Genomic DNA, 23,579 nt, shown 5'->3' on the forward strand with positions numbered 1-23,579 from the left:
ATCTATAATGGGATAATATACTGGCATCTCAACATCCTAACTGTTATTTACTAAATAAGTATGTGTAGATTCATATAGCATGTACATATATGTAATTATGTGTATAAACATATCTAGGAATGTATTTATGAATATTTTAAATTGTCAGGGCTAACTGTCTTGTGGCAAATTATAAATAACTAATAAAATATTCATCACATGTACATTGCTCTATAATTAAGAAATGTAATACTTCACAATTATTTAAGCAAACCAATGCATTTCATGGTCCAAGAATTCTCAAAATAATTATGCTAAAACAAGATAACAATTTATTTGCATGTACATTTATTTTCTCTTACAGTGTCCCTTTAAAGTATAAATGAAAAAAAACCATCCTGCTCCTGTTTGCTTTTTTTTTGTCTTAAAATAATTTATCCCTGTGTACAAAATCCATATGTAGGTGCTAGCTATATGCTTTATTATCAAGTCATTATCAAGTAAAACAGAATTTTAATATTAATTTTCCATAATAAACCAGGAAACCAAGGAAAATCAATAATCAGTTGGTTGTTTCCTATGATGAAAAGGGACCAGAATAATTTATCTTTGCTAATCCCCCTCCAGAAAAATATGAGATATATGTAACATGTAGAGAGAATGATTTATATACCCGAAATTCAATGATTATTTATCTCATCCAGTAAATACTGAATACAATATGGGAAAGGAGTAGGACTTGTGCAATAAGGCAGTTCCAATACATTCAGTACATGCAGACCAAAGAAGAGACTTACCTAATCACTCCTAAACCTACATCTCTGGCCTCATGAACTAGAAGTAGGAAGCAAAGCCAAGTAGAAATAGCTGATCTTGGATTTTCAAGAAGGTGAGCTGTCAGGAGAAGGCATACCTAGGGTTCTACTGGGAAAGCTCCATTCTCTTCACTCAAACAAAATCCTAACCAGAGGGACTTTGGCATACATTAGGGACACTAAACAGGCACCTGGGAGCAATATGTGGAAGGTGATCCTCCTCTCTAGATAAGGAAGACTCTGTAATAGGACTCCAAAGGGCATGACTACCAAAGGAAAGCTACTGACCTGCAATTGGTAATTAGGTACCTTGAAAATGTCAAGTGAATGTTGTTTTGGGGGGGAAGGGAGAGCCTGATAACATTGTATTAAAAGCCATTAGATATTCAATTTGAAATTGCAAATGCTCTTATCAAGAAAGGAACATTTGATCCAAATGAAAAGAATATATATCTCATTGTTTTTCATAAGCTTTACAAGTAAAACCTATAAATGTTAATTAAAGGATCACTTTATGTGACCACTATATTGTTATCCTATCTGTTCCATCCTTGTTTCACAGAGAAATGACTGACATCAGTAGTACCATCTTTTAAAAAGGACATAAGTGCATGTGTGTGTATGTATTCATGCAAAATGTGTGTATATATATATATATATATTACACATGCACAAATACACAAAGTAAAATTGTAAAGTAATCAAACTATTTTATACAAGCTTATGGCATCACTCTTATTACTATAAATATAGTTCTACCTGGTATGTAGACATATTTGTTTGTAGTAAAAATGTCAAAATTTATGTGTCAATTCGCTTAATAATATGGTCATTCATTGGTCATAAGAGAAGGATCTTCTACTTAAAGGCCCAACAACTAAATTAGTATTTAGACATGATCTAAAAACTATGTTATTCTCATCACCTCTTATCCCTTTACATTATTTCATCTTCCATCTCCTCCTCTTTGTCCTGGCTGTCTCCCCAGTCTAGAATGTACTCCTTCTTCAATGCCACTTTTTCGAATCCTTAATTTCCTTCAAAGTTCAACTTGAGCACTGATTTCTCCATAAAACTTTTCCACATCCCCCAGCTAGTGTCTTCTCTCTCTCCAAAAATCTATATGTATTTATTCTATATATATTTTATATGTGCACATGTCATCTCCCTTAGTAAAATGTAAGCTCCATGGGCAGGGACTTCCTTTTCTGTTTTTATATCCCCAGTACCTAAAAGTACTAGGCATGTAGTAGGCACTAAATAAATGCTTGTTAATTTTCTGGCCTGTGGACTCTGCTTCGATCACTAGAGAATCAGAAGGGGACCACATAAGGGGCAGCTAGATGGCGCAGTGGATAAGATACAGGCCCTGGATTCAGGAGTACCTGAGTTCAAATCTGGCCTCCGACAACACTTACTAGCTGTGGGACACTAGGCAAGTCACTTAACCCCAACTGCCTCACCAAAAAAAAAAAAGAAGGGGACCACATAAGACTGAAGGTACTTTTATATTTTTTCTATTTCATGGGTTGCCTTGGGCATAGAATTTTATAAGAATTCACGCGAATTACCACTTATTAAATGCTACTTAGTGCCATGCACAATGTTATGCACTGGGGATATAAAAGACAAAAATGAGCCAGTGCCTACCTTCAAGAAGCTTACATTCTATTACAAGGAAGAATCTGGTTTACACATAAAAATACAAAAAAATATTGTCTAGCACACAGAAGGTGCCTTATAAATGTTTTGTGAATAGAACTGAATTTGAAATCCCAGAATACACTCCTTGGAAAGAAAGCTGTGACAAATCTGGACAGTATACTAAAAATCAGAGATATCACCTTCCCAACAAGGGTCCAGATAGTCAAAACCATGTGTTGTTGTTGTTGTTTTGTTTTGTTTTGTTTTGTTTTTTGATGTTTTGGGTGTGTTGTTTTTTTTTTTTCAGTAGTAATGTCTTGCTGTGAAAGTTAGACTATAGGAAAGCTGAGCACCACAGAATCAGCACTTTCAAACTGTGGTGCTGGAGACTTATGAAAGTCCCTTGTATTACAAGGATATCAAATTAATCAGTACTTAAAGAAATTAATTGAGACCACTCATTCGGAGGACAAATAGCGATGCTAAAGCTTAAATACTCTGTCCACATAATGAGAAAACAGGACTCATTAGAAAAAAATCTTGATGTTGGGAAAGATTGAAGGCAAAAGGAGAAGGTAATGGCAGAGGGTGAGGTATATAGATATAGCATCAAAGAAGCAATGAACATGAGTTTGGACAGACTTTGGGAAATGGAGAATTAAAGGGCCTGGTTTGCTATGCTCCATGGAGTCACAGAGAAATGAATGTGACTGAATAAATGAAAAACAAAAAAGAGGATATAAAAGCAAAAGAGATCAACAAAATGCAATTTAACATTACAGTACATGATTCTGACTTTGATTTTTATATTTGTATATATACAAAGACATTTTATAGCCTACACAATTGCATGTTTGTTACTTACTTTTAATGAAATATTAAGTAATGAATCAGGAACATTGAACTGAATAGAAATAAATAAAAAAAATGTACTTCAAGCCCTAGTAGAAAAGTACCAAACTCCTAAGGCATGTGTATTGGATCATAGAGTTTAAACTTCAGGGGCCTTAGGTGTCATTGAGTTCAGCTCTCATATATCACTAAAAAGAAAACTGAGGCCCAGAAATTTAAATGACTTGCTCAAAATCATATAGATAGTAAATTCCCAAAACAGAACTGGAATTCAAATCCTTCAATTCTGGGGTTAACATACTTGCCACTGTCCCACACCATTTACTATGCTCTTGGAAGAAAGAAAACTTCTGATAACTGTTTTCATTCTGAATTGAATTTAAATCTTAATGATAAAACTTCCCTCAAGTTTAAAGAACTGTTGCTTTTAGGCTATTGCTTTGTTTTAAATTAATTACTTATATTTTAAGAAACATTGTGGAGTTTACCTCTAATAGAGGTAAATTAGGATAAATAGATATTTTATAAAACAGCATCTGGGAAATAGTTTTACAGTTCTGATTGACAATATTCTTATGAACCATAATTAAATATTAAAAATTTAAACACTGAAATACCATCAGACCTATCAACTGTTCTGTTCCCAGGAGATACCTATAGCTTATTTAATGCCACTTCACATGGAATCTTTTTATTTTTAATTCCAAGTATATGTGTGTGTGTATGCTTATATCTGTGTGTGTGTGTGTGTGTGTATGTGTGTGTGTATACATAAAGGTATATCTATGTAGATACATATAAAGAGATATGGGTATGTATGGTTTTGTTTTTAAAGATTATTTTATCATAACTCAGGACAGCTAGGTGGTGCAGTGGATAGAATGCTAGGCCTGGAGTGAAGAAGACTCATGAGTTCAAATCTGGCCTCACACTCTTACTAGCTATGTGACCCTGGACAAATCACTTCATCCTGTTTGCCTTGGTTTCCTCATCTGGAGAATGAGCTGGAGAAGGAAATGGCAAACCACTGAAGTATCTTTGCCAAGAAAACCCCAAATGGGATCACTGAAAATACTGAACGATTACCATAACTTACAGGTTCTCAGAATTCATAATTAGATTATACCAAATGAACAATACCATAATCAAAGGTTTATGGCTAGAGAGGATCTCAAACACCATCTAATCCAGCCTTTTTGTTTTACAGATGAGAATATTGTGACTTAAAAACATTAAGTACTATCCCCTGGTCACAGAGCTCCAGAGTATCAGAGGTAGGTCTTGAATTGAAGATCTCTGATATATGAGACAATTCTCTTTCCATTGTACACATTACCTCCAGTCTGATTACATCTCTGCCCCAAAATATCTTTACATTATATACCAGACCCCTAATAAATAAGTAGAGTCTTGTACCAGTGTGATTCTGTAGTCCAAATTCTGTCCAAAATAGCATGTCCATGTGGTTCTTGTAATTAGTAAGCAATGATCCTCTGGAAGAATTTTTCTCGTGTGGGTGCTTAATCATTTCAGTCCCATGAAACCAGTGTGAATATTCAAGGAAGTGTGAACAAACTGTGTCATATAGTTTAATACACGTGCATTTTTAATGAGTGTGTAAAGATCAGGAGGATGAATCATCTATTTAACTTTTCTTTAAAAATTTATGTGGGAGAATTAAATCCACAGAAGCTATATAATGGCAGAGAAAGAATGCTTCTTGAATTAAATGTTAGGAATTTCAGTGGCTTTTTAAAAATTAGGGTTTATTTTTCGCTCTGTAGGACTGTATCTATGATATTATAATGTAAGTCAATTTGAGAAAATGCTTGAAGACATTATTTCCACAGAACTTTCAAGAGCCTCTGTTGTATTCCTTTGAATACTCTAAATTCTTTTTTTCTTTCTCTCTCTCTTCCTTTCTATTTGTTTTTTGCTTAGCAAAGCTTAGCAAGCTTCCTAGCTTGCTTCAATTACAGCTCCAATAAACCTACATTGTTAAGAAAAGCATCAATGATAATTTCAGAACACATAGCTATTGAATATAGAGAGTAATGAAAAAAGTCTCTAAGTGCTATTATCAGCAAATATAAATACATAGACTCCATGCAGCTTTGGATAAAGCATCTTGAGAATTTTAGACAAATTTTAAGAGATTTCTAAAACATCAAGACCATTTGTAAAATTTCATGGGGGAAAATGGCTGAGTGATGTGGGTTAACTGTGTTTTCTATAGCTTTAAAGATAATATAGAAAGCTATAAGGAGATACTGAAGGACTTTGCTTGGCCTTAACTATGCAGATTTAGAAGCCCAGAATGCCTTACAAACATGCTAATACAGTATCTCCTTACTAACAAAGGACTAACATGGTCAAAGGAAGAAAGCTGTAAAGTCCTACCCCTCACCTATTGATAAAGGTCTAGACCACCTCCTTCAAAGCTTCAAGTCTGACTTGAAATGGAACTGCAATACCACTGTTAGGTTTATATCCCAAAGACATCCCCAAAAAGAGATAAAGACATATTTATACAAAAATGTTATAGCAGCTCTTTTTGTGAAGGCTAAGAACTGGAAATCCTAAGAATGTCCATCAATTAGGGAATGGTTAAACATGCTGTGGTATATAATGATGATGGAATATTATTGTACTATAAGAAATGACAAGCAGGATGACTTCAGAAAGGCCTGGAAAGACTTGTATGAACTGGTGTATAATGAAGTGAACAGAACCAAGAGAACATTGTGCACAGAGACAACAATATTGTTTGATGAAGAACTGTGGATGACTTAACTGTTCTCAATAATGCAATGATCCAAGACAATCCCAAAGGAGTAATGATGAAGCATATTATCCACCTTCTGGAACACAGACTGAAGCATGCTATTTTTCACTTTCTTTCATTTTTTTTCTTTTATTGAAATTTTCTTATACAAAATGAGTAATATAGTAATGTTTTACATAATTGCACATGTGTAACCTATATCTGATTGCTTACCGCCTCAGGGAAGGGGAAAGGGAGGGAAAGAACAAGGGATAAAAATTGGAACCCAAAATTATAAATAAAAATGTTTATTACTTAAAAAAGATATAGAACTGCCATAAATAGATGCCACATCAACATGCTAATGAGATCCTTGTGGGCTGAACCAGATTTATGCAATAACAACATTATAAAAACAAACATTTTTGAAACACTTCAAAATTCTGATAAATGCAATAACAATAATTCCTGAGTACCTAGGATAAAATATACTAACCACCCTCTGAAACAAAGGTGATAGAGTCAAGAGTCTTCTGTCTCTTGAGACAGAATGTGTGAGATGCATGTTTTTGGACATGACTAATGTGGGAACTTGTTTCATTTGGTAATATTTGTGACGAGTTTTGTTTTTATTTATTTTTTCCAATAAGGGGAGGGGAGGTAGGAGAAAGAAAATAAATTCTTATTAATAGACAATTTTCATTTTTTTTAGTGAAATAAATGAAGTCAGTGGTGATTTATACCAGGGACATGAGTTCCCAAATGAGGGAAATTGCCAAACATTGAAATATCTAAAATTGGAAGAAAGTAAAAGATATTAATTTGCAGCTAACTGATTTTATAACACTCTACCTACTATATAACTGTATTACCTCAGTGTTAAGGCTAGAAAATCCTTCTAGCTTAACTTCCAAACCCCTGTTATCCAAAACCACTGTCTGAAAAAATACAAATCCCTCCTAACTCCTCATAGGCCCATCCCTATTCATCTTTTTTTTTTCCTATTCATCTTAAAATACTATCCTCCTTCCTTTCCTAACCTGTAGACACTATATTTCCTTTTCTGTCTCACTCTTGTTTTAAGTTTCTTTCACCTTTCTCTGCCATTAAACTAAAAAACACTCTCCAGGGTCCACTTTCCAACTTCTGAGTACACTGGTCTTTTCTCAGTTCGCATCCTCCTTGACCTTTCTTCTGAATGTGGCAGTGTTCAGTGCCTTCTCCTACATGTTATTTTATCTTTTCCACTGGTTTAAATGAGAATCCTATTTTTTTGTTCTTGTTCTCCTTCTATCTCAGTGATGAATCTTTCCCTAACTCCTGTTGTTCCTCATTGAGTCTACTCCTCTCTTCTATCCACATTTAATTATCTCTATCCAGTCAGTTATCTTATCCACTCCGTGAGTTGTACTCAGTTGTTGTTCAGTTGTATACAGTTTTCCATTCCCTTCTCCAGCTCATTTTACAGATAATGAAACTGAGGTAAGCAGGGTTAAGTGAATTGTCCAAGGTCACACAGGTACTAAGCGTCTGAGGCTTGATTTGAACTTAGATACTTCTGACTCCAGGGCTGGCACTCTATTCACTGTGCCACCCAACTGCCGCAGGGAGTTGTACTCTGAAAACTCCTCATTTCCCATCTGTATATATTCATTTTGGATTTCTTTAGCTCTTCCACCATGCCCCCTGCAAATTGAAATCTTATCATATTGAAAAATCCAATCAGCTTTGTTACTCCCACTTCATCAGTACCCTCTGTCCCTCTGATTATGTTGGAGTCCTAAACTTCTCCATTTAAGGAGAGAGAACAGGACTGACATCTCCTCAGACATGTCCTCATTTTGCACTCAAGACTTTTTACACAATTTGGACTTCTTTAGTTTCTCCATTGTGTCCCCATGTGGGCTATGTCCCCCTGCCCTTTTCTCTTCCTTTGGTGTATTGTCTTCACCCATTAGGTCTTAAGCTTCTTAATTCCTTGAGGACAAGGACTATCTTTCTTTTTCATAGTTTTATCCCCAGTGCTTAGCATAATGCTTGGAACATAGTAGGTGCTTAATGAGCATTTAATGAATGTTTGCTAGTTTCAATTATCTCCACTATGTAGATAAGGAGGGATGAAAGCTGGATAGAAACTATATTGAAGTATGAAGCAGAAGACAATAGATTTTATTCCTTGCTCTGCCAACAATTTACTTTGTTAAACTTCACAAGTTATTTCACCATAGTTCTGAATTGCCTTATCTCTAAGGTGAAGTGGTTGAACTAAATGATGTATAAAGTCTATTCTAGCTCAACCATAACGTGTCCCCTAAATAGAACGTAAGCCCTCAAAAGTAGAGACTATTTAATTTTTTGTCTCTATTCCCAGTGCCTCTTTAAACACTATTTTAACTGTTGGTACTTTAAATGTGAGATCCCTCCATGAACAATGATGAACAAATTGACACTCTTGGAGGAATAATCTTTTTAGTATAAATGAAACCAGAAGCAAAAAAAAAGGTATAACTAAATGGAAGGATAACTCATAGGTTCTCCTTGGAAAAACAGATAAAGGGATTGATGCAATTGGTTTTATTGTGCATCCAGAAATAAACAAGAAACATCATTTTATAAAACATTTGCTCATCTCATATTGTCTGTGATGATTATATGTTAAAAACTATGATTTAAGATTAAAAAAAAGAATCCAAAGGTCTGTAGACTATAGAAGCCTCAAACCTATAAACTATGCTACATCATGAACATATTCTTCAAGAATAGTATTGGAAAGCACTGGATATGGCAAGCAGAAAAAATGCAATTAAATATATTTACCTAGTCAGGAAATGACTAGTTAACAATTTGGGACTCATTCCCAAAGTAGTTGCCTGGGTAGAGAACATTAACCTGTAGGAGAAAAGATTTAAATCAATACCAAATTAGAAGGAAGAATCAAAATGAAAAGGCATAGTATGCAGATAAAAGAATGATTCACCTGACTGATTTACACAAGTTTATGATTGTGAAAATAAGAAAAGCATGAAAAGAATGGGCATCAGCGTGAACAATTACCACTTCCCTTAAAAAAAGTCTAATCTATGTAAATCAATTGCTATTACAAGGAGACCAAAGATCCTGGAAACAACTCTAGCCAGAAAATGCTTGATCCCCTGTCCAAGTACAGAAATACAGCAACCAAGGGCAAAAACCATTTAGAATACAAACTCATTTGTAAAATCTTTCAGAGGAAGAGAGAGGAAGATTATAAGCAATATCACCTCATAAAACAGTGAAAAGCAGTGGAGAAATAAAGAAGTCTACAGAAAGCTTGGCAAGAGACCCAACTAAGTCAGAGCATCTCAAGGGCATTTAAATATGAAACTGGAAGGAAGAAAGTAAACAGATGAAAAATGGAACAGATCTGAAAAGATTTCCATAACAAATTTTTTTCTCCATCAATTATATTCAAATCTTAACACTAAAGACTCCTATATGCTACGTGAAGAAGTAGAAATCATGCTGAAGAAACTGGAAGATAGAAAAAGGAACTATACTAAGCCAAGTATACATAGAAACTATTTAATGTCAGTCCTTAAATTATGAGGGAAATGAAAGAACGGTTCTCAAAATATAGGAAATAGGAGAGGATTCCAAATGTCGAAAAAACAAAAACAAAAACAGAGACCTTATTCCTAAAAGGCAATCTAGAAAATATCAATAATCATTAAAGTATAAGGTCTATCCCTACTTTACCATCTCTACAAATTTTTTGAGAATAAATTACAAGTTGTATTCTATTAGAAGTCACACCTTTGTAGTCACATAATTTGGTGATATGCGTGGAAGTCAAGATCCCCATAAGCTTATTGCCTTTATTATAAAGGTCAGCTGTAGATTTAAAAAAAAAAAACATTTAGTTTAAAAATGCTGATTTAAAGACTTTTCTCAAACAAGATTTCTGCCTTGCCTATATTTAAATAATATAAGATTCAATGGATGATATAACCACAGAAATAATTTTTAGTAACCTTCAAATTACTAATGTGATATAGGCCATGAACCAGAGAGATGTATGCTTGTCAAATGTATTTGCCATTGTCATGTTGAATGTTCAATTCAAACTTCAAATGTACTAGTTGCAATTTGCCATGGAACACTGCTAAACAAGCTTCTTTTGGGTTTTTTTTGTTTTTTTGTGGGGTTTTTTTTGCAGGGCAGTGGGGGTTAAGTGACTTGCCCAGGGTCGCACAGCTAGTAAGTGTCAAGTGTCTGATGCCCGATTTGAACTCAGGTCCTCCTGAATCCAGGGCCAGTGCTTTATCCACTGTGCCACCTAGCTGCCCCCTAAACAAGCTTCTTAATACATTCAAAAGAGGCCTAATTATTCATAATTTTAAAAGGATGATGTCAGAAGGTAGGGTAGGAGAGTGGTAGAATTTACTCATTTCATTTATTTTTCTTGGTTAGGTCTGCCTGGAAAAGAAATAAAATCAAAGTCTAACTTGGTATACAGAAACCAGAGGTGGAACAAAGTGTCAAAAATACATGAATCTCAGAAATAGAACTGAAACAGGAGTAGGGTTTACAAATAGCAATGACAGAAACAAGCTAAGGGATAGTTTATACATAAATGCTACATGGGTTTTTCTAGCCATATCAACACAGAAAAATAGTGATCACAATCTATGTTGTCAATTTCAAATTCAAAAATTTAAAATATTTATTTAAAAAATATATATATATAATATAAACCAAATTCAAATTACATAAGTTGCGGTCCTAATATTAAATCTTAACTCACAAAACATAAAATTCTCAGCATGATCTGATATTACTTTTATTTGGTTTTACATCACAAGTACTTTACTATAACAAAATGGTAATATAATCCAATAATATGAATAAAATTATTTTAAAAGAGAAATAAAACTATCTTCTGATGATGATGATCATTTGCCTGACTCAGAGAGAGAGAGAGAGAGAGAGAGAGAGAGAGAGAGAGAGAGAGAGAGAGAGAGAGAGAGAGGAAGGTCAGGAATATTAAGTATAAGGAAGACCTGGAACAATTGTTACAGGATCTTTGCTTAATTTCTGTATTTCAAAATAATTAAAAACCAAGAAAAAAAGTTTCTAAATACTAATTTTTAAACAAGAACCTACTTGAAAATCAGGTATAATTACAAGGAACTGTCCTTAAAAACTCAATATCACTTCCTACTATTTCCTGATCCTTTTGCCTTTGTCCTTATGAGGTTCTCCTCTTTGCTAAAGTTAATCCCTCTGCCTAGAACCTTGCTCTACATCTTTCCTGATTCCTGTAGGATTATGCTCTGTCAGTCATTCTCTCTTTCTCATGTACCACTATCAATCTCTCCTTCACTGGCTTTTTCTCATTTGTTTACAAACATGCTTAAGTCTTTTCTATAATTATAAAAGCTTTCTCTCATCTTCTCTATTCTCTCTAGCTATCATTCCATTCCTCTCTTCCATTTTCGTGATGAACTTATTTACAAAGCTGTCCATGAAGAACCACAAACCCAGAGGACTTTTGAAACATATCATCTGTCTTCTGAAAAGAGAGGTGATGGACTCAGGGTGAAGAAGGAGGCCTATATTTTGTATGTGGTCAGTGCTGCAATTGATTTTGCTTGACTATGAATATTTGCTACAAACATTTTGGTTTTGTTAATAAATGTAGGAGAGGTGGGAGGAAAAGAAAATTGCTTTTTGCAAATTGAAAAAATTAAATTAAAAAGGAAAGGAAAAAATCTATCTACAGCTTATATCTTCACTTCCTTATTACCTACATTTCTCTTCAGCATGTTGAAACCTGGTTTTTTGACTCCATGACTACATTAAAATTCCTCCCACAAACTAGAAATAGACATAAAACTTTCTGAACTATTTTTGCCCTTCTACCCTGTCCTCCTTTTTTATTCTGTGACACTCTTGTTATATATTGCTTTTCCCTTTATCTCTAGTTTTAATTCACATGTCAACAATTAATACTTAAAGATACATAAAAATATCAAATAATAAACTACTGTATACTCTTTTGAAGATTTCTTTCTTTTGATTTCTTTTACTTTACATAGATTAACCCATTTGATCATCCTCACAACCCTGTGAGGTGTTATTGTTATATTCATTTTATAGATGAGGAAACTAAGGCACAAAGTGGTTAAATGACTTACCCAGGGTTACCTAGCTAGGAAATGTGTGAGGTAGGATTTGAATTCAGGTCATCTTGTCCCCAAATCATGTGTTCTATCCATTGTGCCACCTAGCTAATATCAGATGTGAGTATATGATTTGGGAAATCTGGAAGAGTAAATTTGCTTTGAAAAGTGGAATGGTTGGGGCAGCTAGGTGGCGCAGTGGATAGAGCACCAGCCCTGGAGTCAGGAGTACCTGAGTTCAAATCCGGCCTCAAACACTTAACACTTACTAGCTGTGTGACCCTGGGCAAGTCACTTAACCTCACTAAAAAAAAAGAAAGAAAGAAAAGAAAAGAAAAGTGGAATGGTTGAAGTACTATAATGTACTTAAACATGTTATTTTAATGTTTTACACTGATGTGCCTATAGACCTATAATTTTTTCACTGTAAGTATCCCCTTCATCAAGGCACACCCACTCCTCCCTTCCCTCTTATCTCCTCTGCATTTATTTTCTATATGGTAAGACAGCTAATAATGAAATTAATATATCTACAATCTAAGAAATGTGTGTGGTTTTATTTAGCACTCTGCCTCCTTTTTGTCATTCTTATCCTCATAAGATTTAGAACTGGAAGGGCCTTATATATCATGTAATCCAAGAGTTCTTAATCCAGGATCTGTGATTTTTTAAAATATATATGGTGCCCCAAAAGTCTTAAGACAGTTTAAAGCTATTAATATTAAAAACTATCCTAAGACTTTTGGGGCACCCTGTATTTTGATAACTACATTTCAATATAATCAATCTCCTTTTAGTCCTGTGTATTTTATTGTATTCATTTAGAAATATTATTATGAGAAGAACACACAGACTTCACCATACTACCAGAGGAGTCCATGATATAAAAAAGGGTAAAGAAACCCTATTCTAGTCTAATCCCCTAATTTTACAGATCAGAAAACTGAAGCCCAGTTAATATGTCTTTAAGAACTAGTAATGGCAGAGAACTTTAAGAACTAGTAATGGCAGAGACAGATATCCAACCTAGAATCTCTATCCATAAAAATCAAAATACCCATTAATGTTGCTATATAAGCAGAAAGCAACAATACAGGACTAAAGACATTTTGTATTTTTGTCCACTTTTATGGCTCACTATGGCTGAAACACTCATTACCTAGTAACCAAACCATTCTTTTTTTTTGGGGGGGGGGAGGAGGCAATGAGGGTTAAGTGACTTGCCCAGGGTCACACAGCTAGTAAGTGTCAAGTGTCTGAAGCCAGATTTGAACTCAGGTGCTCCTGAATCCAGGGCCGGTGCTCTATCCACTGCAGCACCTAGCTGCCCCCTAAAGCCACACTAAAACAGAATTCACAAAGTTTTAAAGAATATGACAAAATAAGAAGAATCCAAAGCACTGTCACACTACAATAAGGCAACAGAGAGGACCTTTTGGGGATGTTCATTCAAATGCAAAGGCTGTGATATCTAAGTACTGTCACTTTACCAGTTTAGAAAAAATGTTTAATTATCTAAGTCTTTAAACATTTCTTGACTTTAAAACACATTAAGCAAAGTGGCCATTTCATGGCTCTAAATTAAACTATCTGCCATCTTTCTCATTCAATTTTCAATGACCAAAGAATATTCACTGCCAACATAATGTACTTAAAAAGAACAAAGGATTTGGAGTCAGAGGAGTTGGTTCCTACCACTGGGATTTCCTATTTGTGTGACCTCAGTTTCCTCATCTGTACACTAGGAGTTTGGGCCCATATGGCCACTGTAGTCCCTTCTGGCTTTAGATTTATGATTTCCTGATCCTACTACTCCAAAGCAGTAAGTGACACAGTGGATAAACTGCAGGATCTGGACTTAGGAAAACTATCTTCCTGATTTCAAATCTGCCCTCAGATACTTACTAGCTGTGTTACTCTGGGCAAGTCACTTAACCGTGTTTGCCTCAGTTTCCTTATCTGTAATATGAGTTGGAGAAGCAAATGACAAACCATTCCAGTATCTTTGTCAAGAAAACCCCAAATGAAATCATGAAGTCAGACATGACTGAAAATGGAAGAACAACAACAAAGATCCTACTACAGACAAAATGATGCTTTGGATCATTGGGCTATAACTGAAAAAGAAAAAAGAGAATCACGGATTTAGAAAAGGAAGGGTATTAAATCTAGAGTTGGAAAGGACCGTAAAGGCCAACATTCTCATTTTACAGATGAGGAAACTCCTCAGACATCATATAGTCTAAGCTTACTCCCTCCCTTTTTTCATATGAAGAAACAAAGTCACAGAGATGGTAAACTGACTTGATCCTAGAGTCACATCATTGTTTTCAGTAAGATTTGTACCCAGATCTTCTGGATTCCAAGTCGAGCACCCCCTAGATGATAACATGTCTTGATATCTTCCATTACAACAAGAGAGTTCCGTTCGAACCTAACTGCCATTCTAATCAAGAACCCAACAGAACAGTAATAACAATTGTTCTAATAAAGAATATTGGCTTTGTAGTCACGACAAAAGTCAAGGAAAAGAGTGGCAGAATTTAGAGATCACAGACTTGTTTCTGAATCCATACCACAGGGATGAGCCCTTTCCAAAGCTAATGTCTTCATCCACAAAAGACTAAACTTCCACTGCTTTCAGCAGCTGTATGTTAGAGTAGAGCTATTCCTGAAGTCTTGTTGTAAATCACTTCTTGGTATTCAATTCTACATTCCTCTTGATTTATATTAAAATTGAAAAGGAGTATTCTCAAAGGGGAAAATGGCTACAAAACAAAACAAAAAAACTTAATGAAGTTTAGAGATCATTTAGCTTAATTCTTATCTGATACACTAATCCCTTGTGCAACATCACCAACATCGCCAACAAGCTTATCTGCTTGGATGTCTACAGTGATGGGGACACTCCCTATCTCAGAAGGAAGCTCATTCCATCTTTAGCTGGTAATGATCTCTGAACTCCCCTCTACTTATAGATCTCTCTGTGTTGAGAACAGAAACAAGAAGCTGGCCCAGAATAGTTTGTAGGAAATATAGTGGAATGCAAAGAAAGAGATAAGTTCAGTGAACTAAGAGAAGAAAATAGCACTAGCACAAGGATTCTTAATGTGTTTTCTGTTAAGGCCCCTTTTGGCAATCTGATGAAGCTTAAAGAGCCCTTCCCAGAATAATGTTTTAAAATGCATAAAATAAGATACATATGATTACAAAGAAACAAATTATATTGAAATATAATATCAAAGTGTTTTTAAAGGTCATAGACCCCAGGCTACGAAACCTGTACTAACATTTCCACATTATTGACTTCTCACATAAAACCAAATGTGAAATTAAAAAAAAAACTTAATGAAGGAAATCTTTTAAAATACCAAATTTAGGGGCAGCTAGATGGCACAGTGGATAGAGTACTGGCCCTGGAGTCAGGAGTACCTGAGTTCAAATCCAGCCTCAGATACTTAATACTTAACTAGCTGTGTGACCCTGGGCAAGTCACTTAACCCCAGTTGCCTCACTAAAAAAAACAAACAAACAAAAAATTTAATAGGAAAAGATTTTGATGCAATCTCAAGAATATTTGAGATTTTTTATCTTAAATAATTTTAATAATTTTGGTTTTACATTAATTATAAGTAATTACATGCAAAATTTTACATATGTATAGCAAAGACAAGATAGTTTTGTGTAGTGTAAAAAATACTAGATCCAGAGTCAGAGGGATGTGTGTGTGTGTGTGTGTGTGTGTGTGTTTGTGTCTTCAGTTGTTTCAGTCACATCTAACTTCATGACTCTATTCAGTGTTTTCTTGGCAAAGATACTAGAGTGGTTTGCCATTTCCTTTTCCAGCCCATTATACAGATTAGGAAACTGAGGCAAACAAGGTTAAGTGACTTCCCCAGAGTTTCACAGCTAAGAAAGTATCTGACACCAGATTTGGACTCAGGAAGAGTCTTTCTGACTCCAGCTCTAGCATTCTATCCACTGTGCCAGCTAGCCGCCCTGATTCATAGGACCTGGGTTCAAATCTCACCTCTGCCAGTTAAGCATGTGTGATTTTATTTCTCTTGTATTGTTTCCTCATCTATAAAATGTTGGGAACTGAACTAGATGGTCCCTAAGGTACCCTCTATCTCTAAATGCTGTTTTTCATATGTCTCTCCTTCTTCAATCCATTGTCCACACACCTGCCAAAATAATTTTCCCAAAGTACAAGTCTGATCGTGGTAACTCTTGTGCTCAGTAGCCTTTAGTGGCTTCCTGTTTCTTCTAGGATAAAATGCTAACTTCTCAGCTTGGCATTTATATCCTTCACAATCTGGCTTCAGTCTACCTTTCCAGGCCTACTGCAGATTAGTTCTTTTATGTTCCAGCCAAACTTGCATAATTGCTGTTCCTCAAACTCAGCACTCCATCTAGTCAGTGCATTCTGTTCAAGTAATTCTAAGCATCATAAACCATCTGGAGGTTGAATGTTGGTTGGAATTGGGATGGGGGAGGTATTGGCTAAGGGAAGAGAATGAGAAAGTTCCAGTATATTTCTTCTTTCATTCACAATCTTTCCCCAAAATTCCTTGCTAATGTTATCTGGTCATCATTTTCCCAAGAATCCAAAATGGCAATCTCTGGGACCACACATGGAAGGGGATGCTGGGGGAGTAGTTGGTCACTGCAAGGATTATTAGGGGAGATGGTCACTGCTGGAGTGAATAGATCTAAACCTCTGAGCCCAGAGACAAGTTATATCCTTTTCCATGATCACTTGAAAGTTGAAAGGAATCCTTTGTCATCACCTGGGCTCACAGCCAGCAAGGCTTTTCTGAGACCTGCAAAGTAATTGAGTGTATAGAAGGAAGATAAGCCCATAGGTGAGTCCTGCCTATCATTCAATCACTTGACAAGTTCACAGGTCTTTCAAAAGCTTGTGCAAGCAAATGAGATTTTGATTGAGGATCAGCTGATTACAAATCTATAGAAAAACAGTTCAGAGGAATTTGCACAATACATTACTGACAAATGGAGAAATCTGGGATGACTCCAGCACGCTGGAAAGAGTCTAAGCAAACTGTGGTTACTGTTTATTATGATTATTTGTCCAAAAACTCAGAAAAATAAGGAAAAAAGAATGAAACTTGAACTTGGGCAATCACATATTAATTTGACTCATGATTTTGTGAAATTGTTTGAAACGTTCATTGATGTCATTCAGATCAAATGAGATAGTATATGCTAAAGTACTTTGCAAACCTTAAAGCAATGGAGATATAAGCTATAAGAATTTGTAGTACCATAGAATATCAGGGCTTAAATTAATTTCAAGTCAAAAAACATTTCTAAAATACCAGCTTGTATAAAGCACCTTAATAAATGCTCAGTGAAATATGATGTTTATAGAGTAAGAGGGTGGTATGACACACAAAAAACCTATAATAAAAATAACACATGATAAATACATAAGAAAGCTATGGGAGACAATTTAGTATATAGCACATTGGACTTGGAGAAGATCTAGTCACTGTATCACAGGGCCAAAAAAAGTTGGAGGCAAATTAGGGCTCATCCAATCCAACCCTCTCATCAGTGTTTGAGTCCTGGCTCTATTCTTTACTCACTGAGTGACTTTGGGTAATTTGCTTCACCTTTAGGGATTTCAAAGTGCTCCTTTATAAATGGAGGGAATCTACGAAGTCATCTCCATGGTCCTTTTCCAATCCAGAATTTCCAGCATCTGTATATGATTCTAAACATTAGATAAAGTGCAAGGAAGGAAGATACTATTGACTGGATAAGAAGGTAGGTGGGATTGAGAAAGGACTTCACAGAAAATGTGCTATTTGAATAGGCATTTAAAATTTGTATAGGGAATCAGCAGATAGAGGGTGTTTTAGGCATAGAGAAAAGAATGAGCAAAGACACAGGAGGTGGGAAAAAACTAGGTTTATATGATAGTGAGCGGTCCAGTTTGGTTAGGCCATGGAGGTTGTGGAAGGGAGTAGTGGAATATTTTAACTAGAATAGAGCAACCACATTTTTCTCTCTAGGTATTGACCCTAGAAGGGGGCAAGCTTCCTTTTGCCCTGCCCACCAACCCATCACACTATTCTCTGTGATTTTTCATTCCAAGCATCATCATTTTTTCCCCAAAGTGAAATAATTACTTGTAATGGTTTTGGAGAATAACCCAAAATGAGTTTGGAAAGAAAGATTGCCAGAAAAGGTTGGCAGAATATTGCAGAAGTTCTTGAAATCTGCATGACCATAAGAAATCATTTGGACCAACCATCTCATTTTATAGATGAGACCTAGAAAGATTAAATGTTTTGCCAACAGTCATATAGCTAGTTATTGGGAGGACAGGCAAGAATATCTGTTTACTGAATACCAGCATATATTTTTCTACTACTCAATTTTGAGTAACTTTAAAAATTACAGAATGTTTAAGTTAGAAGTGACTGAATCAATTATCTGGTTCAACTCCCCCATTTTAAAGATAAGTAAACTGAGACTGACATATCAGATGATTTTATTCACTGTCACCCAGAAAGGGACAGAACCAGTCTTGCAACCCAGATGCCCTGAATTCCAGTGCAGTGATTTTTCAATGACACCTCCCTTCATATCATTACTTATCCTCTGCTCTACAGACACTTCACATATTCACATATGAATTGTTCGTCTCATATAAACCAATTCTTAAAGCTCAATCTTAAATCTCACACACAAATGCGAAGCAAAAGAAATGAACTTAGAACATTTGTTTTCTAGTCTTATCACATTTGATGCTTTAAAAAACCATTACAGCTTTAAGATAGATTGAGAGAAGAAAAGGAAGGTTAGACTTCTCATATATGCTGCTCTTGGTCCACCAAATATGGAGTCATGTGTTTGTGTCTGGGCACCTTGCTTTTTAGAAGTACATTGAGGGGCAGCTAGGAGGTGCAGTGGATAAAGCAGCAGCCCTGGATTCAGGAGGACTGGACTTCAAATCTGGCCTCAGACACTTGACATTTACTAGCTGTGTTACCCTGGGCAAGTCACTTAACTCCCATTGGCCTGAAAAACAAAACAAAACAACAAAAACAAAACAACAAAAACAAAAGAACAAAAAAAAGTAAGTTGAAAAACTAGGAGGCATGGAGGATAGATAACCAGGATGGTGAAAGTCCTTGAGTTGATTCTACAGGAGGACTGGGGGAAGGCACCGGGGATATTTAATCTGGGGGAGGAAAGACTTGAAGAGAGATATAATAATAGCTGTCCTCATGTATTTGAACAGCAGCCATATAGAAGAAGAATTAGATTTGTTCTGCTAGATTCCAGAGGGCAGAACCAAGAGCAATAGCTAGAAAGAAAAGGGAAGGGAGCAGCTAGATGGAGCAGTGGATAAAGCACTGGCCCTGGATTCAGGAAGACCTGAGTTCAGATATGACCTCAGACACTTGACACTTACTAGCTGTGTGTCCCTGGGCAAGTCAACCCCAATTGTCTCACCAAAAAATATTAAAACAAAAGAAAAAGGAATAAGCATTTGTGTAGTGCCTACACTGTACCAGGCACTGGGCTTAATATTTAGAGATATTATCTCATTTGATCCTTACAACAAACCAGAAAAGGTAGGTGCTGTTATCATCCCCATTTTCCAGTTGAGAAAACTGAGGTGAACAGAGCTTAAGTATCTTGTTCAAGGTCATACAGCTAGTAAAACTCTGAGACTGTATTTGAACTGAAGTCTTCCTGATTCCAGACCTAGTGTTCTATCCACTGTACCACATAGCTGCCTCAGAAGTAACAAAAGCTAGCTAGATATAACAAAAGAGTGGATTAAGATTTAATTTAGAGAAAAAACTCTCCGTTAGAGTTATTCAAAAGTTGAATATACTGCCCTGTGAAACAGTGGGTTCCTCCTTACTCAAAATCTTCAAAAGAAAGCCTGAATGACCACTCAGGTACATTGTTGAGGAGATTCTTGTTCAAGTACAGGATAGATGAGATAGCTTCTGACATCTCTTCAATATCTGAGATGCTGTGATTCTCTGAAAGTATAAGGCAGGAAGAGGGCAAGGAAGAGATAAGCCTCAGTGCTCTAGAAAATTTTAGGATGGAAAGAATACTAACAAGTTTTATCTTGGTATGCTCAGTGAGGAGGGAAAAACTTAGCTGAGCCTTGATGGAGGATAATAAAAGAATTTTTAAACCCTTTCCTACCTCTCTTTGTGATACTTTTCTAATACTACCTTTAGTTGCTTTACTGGGAGTATTCCCATGCTCACTCCCCAGTAGAGTGTAAGTTCCTTGAAGGCAGGGAACATTTCATTTTGATCTTTGTGTCAATTCATAAACACCTATTATATTGAGTTGAATCGAGTTGTTTTAGAAAGGCATATTAAATATCTATATATATTATTCACACCTTAGCCAAATCCAACTGAGCCAAACAGCAGTCCTAGCCACCAAAGTGCTTTAAGTGGGTGAATACATAAAAGAATCTAAAGGGCACCCACAGAACAGAGCACAGGGAAACATAATAATACATTTTAAAATTCTGTTCATTTCTGTGTTCTAAATTTGGATTCTGAAACTTCTAAAAATCCTTCTCTTTTTATCTTGCAGCAGTTGTTAGGGGAACCTGTCAGGCAAATCTGTAGATTAGTTATCTATCATAGGCAGAATAAGTTAAAACAACCCAGAGTGGCCTTGGGAATTTTCCATACTCATTCCCCTCTTTGAACCTCATTCCAGTCTTCTAGGAAGTAAAAAATAAGGCAACCAGTATTGTAATTATCAAATAAGACTATGTCTAAGTAAGAGGACAGGAATATAGGACAAAGTTTGCCAGCTCAGTCCCTCCTACTCCAGTGTTACCAAAAGTGCTAAACTTAGAGTCAAAGAGACCTGAATTTAAATTCCATCTAGGATACTCACTACTTATATGATCATGGGAAAGAGCCTTAATGTCTTTAAGCTTCATTTTCCCCATCTGCAAAATCAGACTCATATTACTACTACCTTATGGGGTTGTGAGATAAAGTCAAATAATATATACAAAGCACAGTATAAACTTTTAGAAGCTCTATTTGAGTAAAGGGCCCAAGCCAAGCATCTCTTCAATTCCCATCTGACTATACTCTGCACTTCTCCATCATGCCTTAGAAATTTCTTCATCCTGAAAGATCGCTTCAGCCTCTGGAAGTCACACTGCATCAGTCTCCTCTGCCCCTGAGGGCCCTCTCTTTGATTGGAGGGTGAAGATGGGGAGCTTCTCCCACAGCTTCCATTTAAGGAAGGGGCCCATGGTAGTCATCTCTTCCTTTACTACCTGAATGTGCTCCTCTCTAACTACCCTTAGATACTATCTGTCAGAGGCATACTATAACCATAGGCTCAGATACTAGCTGCCAAAGGCATAATGGTAGTTGAAAAGGCAAATAAGAAGTTAAGCACATATTTACCCATAGCCTCAGAAAAACTCCTGAAGTCTTGGAAGAGATAAAAGGAGTTTTTTCACCTTAATTCAGATACGAGTGAGGACCTGGGATTTTTCTTCAGAGGTGGGTGGTGAGGCAGTAAGTAGGCAAAATCTCAAAAGCTGCCTAAATGACGCATTTTATGTGTCAGCTGGTGTGACTAACCAGCCACGCTAACAAAAGAGCTGAAAATGTTAAAAATTTTGAGGTCAAGTAACTTGAGTTAGTATAAGGAAAAGATCTTTGAGAATAGTGAGTAAAGCTAAAACTAAGAAATAAAAATGAGTGTATACATATACATACACACACATATATATACACAACTGTCATTTAATAATTAGCCTTTCCTTTTTAATTTTAAAAATTGAAAGTTAAAAGGCATATTAATATCTGGTAATAATACTAAAACTCTCAAGAACAAAAGAATCCTAGTGCCCTGTGTCCTTGGACAAATTAATTACCTTCTCAAGGCTTCAGTTTCTTTATCTATAAAATGAAAGGGTTGGGGGGCAGCTAGATGGCACAGTGGATAAAGCACCGGCCCTGGAGTTAGGAGTACCTGAGTTCAAATCCGGCCTCAGACACTTAATACTTAACTAGCTGTGTGACCCTGGGCAAGTCACTTAACCCCAATTGCCTCACTAAAAAAAAAAAAATGAAAGGGTTGCCCTAAAGTTAACATTCATTAAAGCTCTAAATTTGAGGCAGGTTGTATGCATGGTGTTTAGAGCACCAGGAAGAGTTCAAATCCCACCTCAGACACCTCCTGGCTATGCCACCCTGGGCAACTCAACTTAACCTGTTTGCTTCACTTTCCTCAACTGCAAAATGAGAATAATAATAATAGCACCCACCTCCCAAGGTCCTTGTAAGGATCAAATGAGGTGTGTGTAAACTACCTGGCTATATCAATGCTAGCTATTATTATCTTATTATTTAAACTTTGACTATGGTTTGTGAAAGATCCTTTAGACCCTAGATGTAAACAATTAGATTTCAGTTCTCATTAAGTTTCTCCAATCAAGGTTATAAGGATATGCATATCTATTCTAGGTATATTTTTGGCATATGAGTATGTCTTAAAAAACTAAATTACGGGGGCAGCTAGGTGGCACAGTGGATAGAGCACCGGCCCTGGAGTCAGGAGTACCTGAGTTCAAATTCGGACTCAGACACTTAACACTTACTAGCTGTGTGACTCTGGGCAAGTCATTTAACCCCAATTGCCTCACTAAAAAAAAAAAAAAAAAAAAAAAGGAAAAAAAACCTAAATTACATTTGATAATCCAACAAAATAGGACTGATAATCCATGAAAATAAATTGAAACATCTTATTTTCTGAGTAAAATGATATTGTTACTTGAAAACCAAATAATATTGGTAGCCTTAAAAAACATCATCCCTATAAAAGGTGAGGGTAATGTTTTTTCCAGACATCTGCTAATAGGAATGTAAAGCTTATGAGAAGAGACCCTACCTTAGGGCATTCCTACCAATCAGTAAGTTCTTTGAGGACATGGATTGTTCTTGCATGCCCCTTGTCTACCATACTGCCTGTTTCCTAGATGTTGAAAAATGCTGGACTGAACTGAATAGAAACTGCAAGCCAAAGAGATTTCATCCATCTAATGAATGTCACTGATACTAAGAGAGACTGGCTTCCTGCTATCAGCATTTATTTTGTATAATTTCCCCACTCATTTTCAATCACCTCAACTTCTCAATTGTGAATTAAAACCTTTTGGGGCTAAAAGGGGCAACAGTTATTTCATTTTTTAAAATATGTATTTTTTTCAGAGTTTCTTTTTCTATGATTTTAAACTTCTAATTTTACTTGCCAGGTAAGTAAGCTTTTTAAAAATAAACTTTATTCTGATAAACTAAACATTTCACTTACTCATTC

General features: G+C 35.8%; 1 protein-coding gene across 42 annotated transcripts in view; it reads right to left on the reverse strand.

Annotated features, from left to right (window-relative positions):
* RIMS2 (regulating synaptic membrane exocytosis 2) overlaps positions 1-23,579 on the reverse strand; it is an 821,964-nt gene that overhangs the window by 482,672 nt on the left and 315,713 nt on the right. The gene's annotated exons all lie outside the window — the stretch shown is intronic.

This window comes from Dromiciops gliroides, chromosome 1 (genome assembly GCF_019393635.1).
Source record: "Dromiciops gliroides isolate mDroGli1 chromosome 1, mDroGli1.pri, whole genome shotgun sequence".
Classification (NCBI taxonomy): domain Eukaryota; kingdom Metazoa; phylum Chordata; class Mammalia; order Microbiotheria; family Microbiotheriidae; genus Dromiciops; species Dromiciops gliroides.